The sequence below is a fragment of the Nelumbo lutea genome, chromosome 8 (assembly GCF_056320005.1).
Source record: "Nelumbo lutea isolate HS-2025 chromosome 8, American lotus-T2T, whole genome shotgun sequence".
Classification (NCBI taxonomy): domain Eukaryota; kingdom Viridiplantae; phylum Streptophyta; class Magnoliopsida; order Proteales; family Nelumbonaceae; genus Nelumbo; species Nelumbo lutea.
Genome location: NC_142691.1, coordinates 52,505,664 through 52,511,953, shown reverse-complemented (window position 1 = coordinate 52,511,953; position 6,290 = coordinate 52,505,664). Strand labels below are relative to the sequence as shown.

The window sequence follows — 6,290 nt, the reverse complement described above, 5'->3', positions numbered from 1 at the left end:
GAATGGACCTGCCAGCATGGCCAACTTGGACTTTAGTTTTTTTACTAACAACTTTCATTCCAATGTTTTAGCCCGACCCATAAGCAAGGGCCCATCGAGTTATTTATCATTCGCCTTCAGTGAGGTAACACCAAAAGCCAAGAGAACGATGGATCTTCTTCTTCTATGAGTGTTTTCACTAAAATGAATAACTGATTTTTGGAAATTTATTTCCTGCCCCGACCATTTGCAGGAGTAAAAACATCCAAAATATTGTTCGCATCAGAAGAGCAGCGCCTACCGAATATGGCAAGATCATCAGCAGAGAGCAAATGTGTAAGTTTCACTCCAGAATTACCAAATGTGAACCTATGAACTAAATTTTGTGAACATTTTGCTTCCAGCATTTTAGAAAGGACTTTGGTACCAATAATAAATAGATAAGGAGAAAGAGGGCATCCCTGTCTAAGACCTCGAGAAGGGGAAAACCAATTGCTTGGACAACCGTTAATAAGAATAGAGAAGCTCGTGGAAGAAATACACCAGAAAACCAGATTACAGAACTTCTCAAAAAACCCAAAACATTTTAGAGTTTTTATGAGAAAAGCCCACTCAATACGGTCATAAGCTTTAAGCTTTTGATAGATCAATTTTAAGCATGAAGGACCCGTATCTATCTTTTTGACGTTTCGTAGAATGGAAAACCTCCTGCACAATAATGGAATTATCCACAATGTTTCATATCAAGGTTCTATGGCTAGTTGCATTGTTTGATACATAAATTATTAACCGCATAAAAATCATCTTAGCTTAAATTCTTATTTGAAATTAAGCTTGACGCAGGAATAAGTGGTGAAGTGATGAAGATCAAAATGGGGAATATTGACACTGATATATAAGGTGGTACACTGGATGGTCAGACCGAAAAAATTGGGAACCGGTCAGGTGACTGATTCTGTTTTACCCCAGAATCGTTATTTCTCCCAAAATTGTTGATTTGGTCAGTAAACCACTGACTCGGGCAGTTAAACCATTCACCAGTTTGACTTTTTTTTAATTTTTTATTAGAACATATCATCCATTTGGTTTAAATGATCGAACCATTCAACCCAGGAACTGGATCCTGACTGGTAAGTTGTGCGGGTCGGTTTTAAAAAGGTTGGGTACAACGTACAAGTTGAATTATAAAAGAGTGACAATCAATCAAAATAATTAATCTGGAAAGTAGCAAAATAAGAGAAAAAATAAATAAAACAAAAATGATATATAGATCCTGATGTTGGATATAGGATGCACATAACATGGAAAGTAATGAAGCCTCAAACTGTCGATTGGTGATGGGGTGTCCTATTTTTACTGGCATGCCGCATGCATATAGGTCATCACTCATCACAAAGGGCAACAACAATTTGGGTGGGCTCGGGTTGATAATCTCTGGATGGGCCCGAACCCGATATTGTGTAAATGCCTTGTGTTTTTCACCGGGAGTCGCTGAATTGTTCTACTCTACCTCTACGAGATCATCATAGACTAAATGGATCCCACACTGCTTCAACTTGACTCTGTAACACAGTCCCATCCAAGTGGGAGTCCTAATGGGCCCTGACTTTTCATAAACAAGCATTCGATTTAGGCCTTCCAATGCCGTAGACGTAGATTCGGACTTATACTCCAAGTCAATGCATGGTCTATACCCCAACCACATTTCATCCTCACCCTTTGTTCCGTGTAGATGCCATTCCCACTCCTCCCTTATTTCTTCCCAATATTCAGGTGTTAAGCTTTCTGGCACCCAACGATCACATGAATCAATATCGCGAATTTCATAGATAGCACACGCAATCAATCCTTGAATCTTATGATACGAAGACACCTCGAAAGGTGCTGAATTCCCCTCCTTTAAATCATCGAACAATGATACAACATTGCTCCTTGGTAGGTAGATATCAAGTTTAGCACCTTTAAACAACCCCTGTTCCATGAAAGCCGTAGTAATGTTTAACAACAACAACAAAAATGTGATGATAATAATAGTAAAATAGGAGAGAGAGAGAGAGAGAGAGAGAGAGAGACCTGTAAGAGATTGTTTAGAAAACCATCTGCCAAATTTCTCCAAGCCTTGAATCTCAACTAGCTTGTTGCAACCACGAAGCTTCAATGCCACTAAGTTGGAATTGTTTGACAAGTTTGGTATTCTTTCCATCGATGTGCAACCATCTGCAATCAAATATTGTAAACTGCAAGGAAGCTCTGCCAGTGACTTCAGCCTTGTATTATCACTTAGCACAAGGGTAGTGAGTTGTGAAGAGCAACTGATGTTGTCTGGTAAGTAACAAATTTTGCCATCTGTTAGAACAATGTTACTAATGAGGATAAGCACTGATCAGGAGATGGAAATTCTTCTAATGATGTGCAACCCCATGCATACAAAGGCCTCCAAACTTGACGGAAGCTTCGGGAGTGATTCAAGATTTCCACATCCAGACAACTCCAGGATTTTAAGCCTAGAAAGGCCACTAATGTTGTTTGGTAATCTGCGAAAAGCATTGTAGCTTAAATCCAACTCAACTAGTGATGACAAATGCCCAATATCACTAGGAACCGTAAAAGCTGACAAATTGTAGACCATGCGATCACTTGGGGCCGATGTTTTTCGATGAAAACATGGGAATGAATCCAATGAAAAGCAGACGACAACATCACTTGAATCTGAAGATGAAGTATGAGATTGTATAGAAGTTGCAAATTCTTTTATCTCTGTTGAGCGTTGCATCTCCGACAATTCATGTGGCATCCTTGCAAAATTTGAACAGTAGGGTAGAATAAGCTTTTCAAGAGATGTCAATTTACAAATGCTGCTGGGAAGATATCTGATAGTTCTCTACAGGCCTCCAAATTCACAACAAGTAGTCAAATTTATCATGAGCCCTTCAATTTTCCTGGTACCCTGCAACAAATAATCTTTGATAAGTATAAGAGAACATAACTTTGGAAGCTATTTCCTGCAAATTAAACAGTCAAATCATACTCTCCATGTTTCTTTTCTTTGTTTTATTTACCAATGGTCATTCAAATAACAATTAAAACACCAACCTTATTCTTTGTTAATATGTCATGGACATCCTCATGAGACCACAATCTCCTGGGTCCTTAAGAGATTCTTCACGAACTACGTACTTGTCTTCCCATGTCTCTAAGTAAATCATGCATCATGAGTTTGTTCTCTTTATTGATTGAAACAAGACACTTATCGATGAGGACAGCAATTCCAATTTCTGGGTGGAACCCACAACCCTCTAGGATTATGCTTACATAGTCTTTGTCCATTCCAACAAAAAAAAAAAATGTAATGTCAGGGAATATATTCCTGTATTTTTGCTTGTATATATAGTGCATCATAACTTATTCTTAATTTTGATTGTATCTCCTCATTAGGAATTTCTCTTAATTCCTTCAAAACTTCAAGAGCTAACGGTAGCCCTTTGGCATATTCAACTATATTCTTTGAGATCTCTATATACTCTTCTCTTGGATGGTCTTCCTTGAATGCATGCAAAGAGGAGCTGGAGCGATTCCTCATTGTTCATCTCTTGAACCTTGGATATCTCATCCTTGCTAAGCCCACATGCCAACAGCAAATGTTCATCTCTAGTTGTTATGATAATTTTACTTCCCAAGCCAAACCAATTGGACTCTCCAGCTAATGCATTTATTTGGTTTAAATGGTCAACATCATCGAGAACAATAAGAACCTATTTATACTTCAATCTCTTTTTGATAACACTTGCTCCATTATCAACACCAAATATCCGCATTTTACTTAGATCTTCTTTGAAAATACCAGAAAGCATATGTTTTTTGTAAATTGACCAGTCCATTCTTCTTCCCTGAATCCTCTCTAACATTTGTAAGAAAGCTGCTACCTTCAAACTTGTGATAGAGAGAGTTATAGATGGCCTTGGAAATGGTTGTCTTCCCAATTCCCCCCATACCACAGATGCCCATGATGCTAGATTTATCTAATTTGGCATTCATTAACGAAGTCATGAATTTTAGACGAGAATCCATTCCAACTGAGTACTTGGCACTTCCAATTGCATTGGTTTCAATTCTGTCAAAACCTTTTTAACAATTCTCTTGATACACTCAGCTTCATGCCTGCCAATGTTACCAAGGATGCCAATCACATAGGAGACAATTCTCTTTAAGTTACCACTATAAGTGGGCCCAAAAAAAAACCCAGCCAAACCAGCCCAACCTAAAGCCCAGTCCCAAATAGGACACAAGCAAGTACCCAAGCAAAAAGCACGCCAACCAAAGTTAAGAGAAAATGTTTTAACAAGACTTTCTACCTCTACCTCTCTTTGTAAGTCTCCTACAAACCAATAGCAGCCTTCTTAAAGGTTTCAAAATATTTTCTGGTCAAAGGATCTCCGTTTTGAATCTTCTTGGAGCATTCTAAAATCTTCAAATTCTTATTCATCGAAGCAAACTCTTCATAGTTCTTGGGATCCTTTAACACTTTCAGCTGCTTCTACTAGTCTCCACTCGAAATCGAATCCGTTACATTTTTTATCTTCTTTCTCACCAACGAAGATCCTAGAACGACTTTATCTTGTGGCATTGTCTAAATGAAACTCATCGGCTCTGCTCTTGATGTTCACCACTTCTTTATGACTATTTTCGGCCAAGAAGACAACGGGAAATCTCTGGATTTGAGTTCTCAATTTCTGAATCAACAAAAATTTCAAACAAGAAAAGAAAGAAATAATATCACTCACTTTCGGGTGATTGTTCCAACACTTTGTTCTCATTTCTACAAAAGCATGAGACAGCGACAAAAGCGTGAACACAATAGATCTATTGCTGTTTTGAACATTATGCTTTACTGGGATGGAGATAGAATATGGAGATGAAAATAGAGATGGAGACGAGAACATACCTAGATTTGAAGAAAAGATGTTGCAAAAGAAAACACACCATCTGCTTAGGTCCCGCAAAGATATGTAACCACGGGCATAAGAACCAAAGAAAAAAAATTAGAAAGAAGAGAAGAAACAGTCTTAATCATTCTCTAGGCTCTATGCAACACATCATAGGGAAAACCTAAACGTAGCTACATCAACATCAAAGGGTCCGAGCTGCTCTGTCCTCCTCCCTCTCTATTCATAGGAAATGAACTTGAGAGCATACCATTAGATGATTTTAATCAAACCATCTTCACGAATAAGAGATGAGCTACTCTTGTTCTTGTTTTGTATGGAAAAAGCAATGATTTTGGGGAGAGGATTTGGTTTAGGAAGGGAGAGAGAGAGTCCATAGCAATTATGCTTCTAAAAATAAGGAATTATGGATTAAGAAGAGAGAGAAACCATATGAAGCTTTTTCTTAATTTCCAAATTTACTACACTTTCTTGGACAACTATTAGGGAAATTGGCTTCAATCCTCACAAGACCGTGTTCACATCATTCACAGTCCATTGCAGCCTTGAATTAGGAATATCTTCCTATAAAAAACATGCGAATATGGAGATATTCCCAATGCACGAATGTAAAAAATTGTGTGAATAGTGTGAGCACGGTCTTGTGAGCATTGAAGCTGATCTCACTATTGGCTTGACTTTCCAAAGAGAAAAGAGATAAAAGTCCGGCTGACATGGACAAGTGAGAGGGCTGGGAGGTTTCCTATCTTTGCTATATTTCCGTTTTCATTCATGCAATGTGTGAAGACTTCCAATAATTGTATCTAACCGAGAAAGATTGAAAGAGAGAATAAAGGAGAAGCCAACAAATGTGCCTCTACTTCCAATTGGAAGGGAGAGTAATGTAGAGAAAGGGTAATGGCTTGGCTTACTATATTTAACCAAGAAAGAATAAAAAAAAAGGAAATTTATAAGAAGTGTATCCATAAGAGAAGCCCAAGGATGTGACTCTACTTCCCATGGGAATAGAGGAATATGGAGAGAGAGAGAGAGAGAGAGCGCTAAGGGGAAAGCAATAAAAGGGGTTTAAAGAAAGAGCCCTATCACATTTCTAGTTGATACAAGTTGGGACCCCTGCATTGTATGGCCTTGTTATGCAAAATTGAATTAGAAAGGCGGCCCTATGCATGGCCTTATTACATGTTTGAGTTATGTTTAGTTGTTTGGGCCACAATCCAAATAGAAAAATCAGTGAGAGTGTCTAATTTCATATAGGGATGCCAAGTGGATAAGTTAAATAATAAATTTGACCTTGACTAACCTCTACATGGTCAAGTTAAGGTGAGGCTTATTAGGGTGTAGGTGAGATTAGATTTTTTATTATTCAAC

At 38.0% G+C, this 6,290-nt stretch overlaps 1 long non-coding RNA gene across 2 annotated transcripts; it reads right to left on the bottom strand.

The window, feature by feature from the left end:
- Positions 1-2,086: 2,086 nt before the first annotated feature.
- Positions 2,087-5,308, bottom strand: LOC148844178 (uncharacterized). 2 transcript variants are annotated; one of them, XR_016103133.1, is made up of 3 exons: positions 4,922-5,308; positions 3,073-4,709; positions 2,087-2,926 (listed from the first exon to the last, which is right to left on the bottom strand). It is a non-coding gene; the product is annotated as an uncharacterized LOC148844178 (long non-coding RNA). The 2 variants fall into 2 exon arrangements; XR_016103134.1 differs by having other exon boundaries at positions 3,073-4,795; positions 4,922-5,294.
- Between the last annotated feature and the right edge of the window lie 982 nt (positions 5,309-6,290).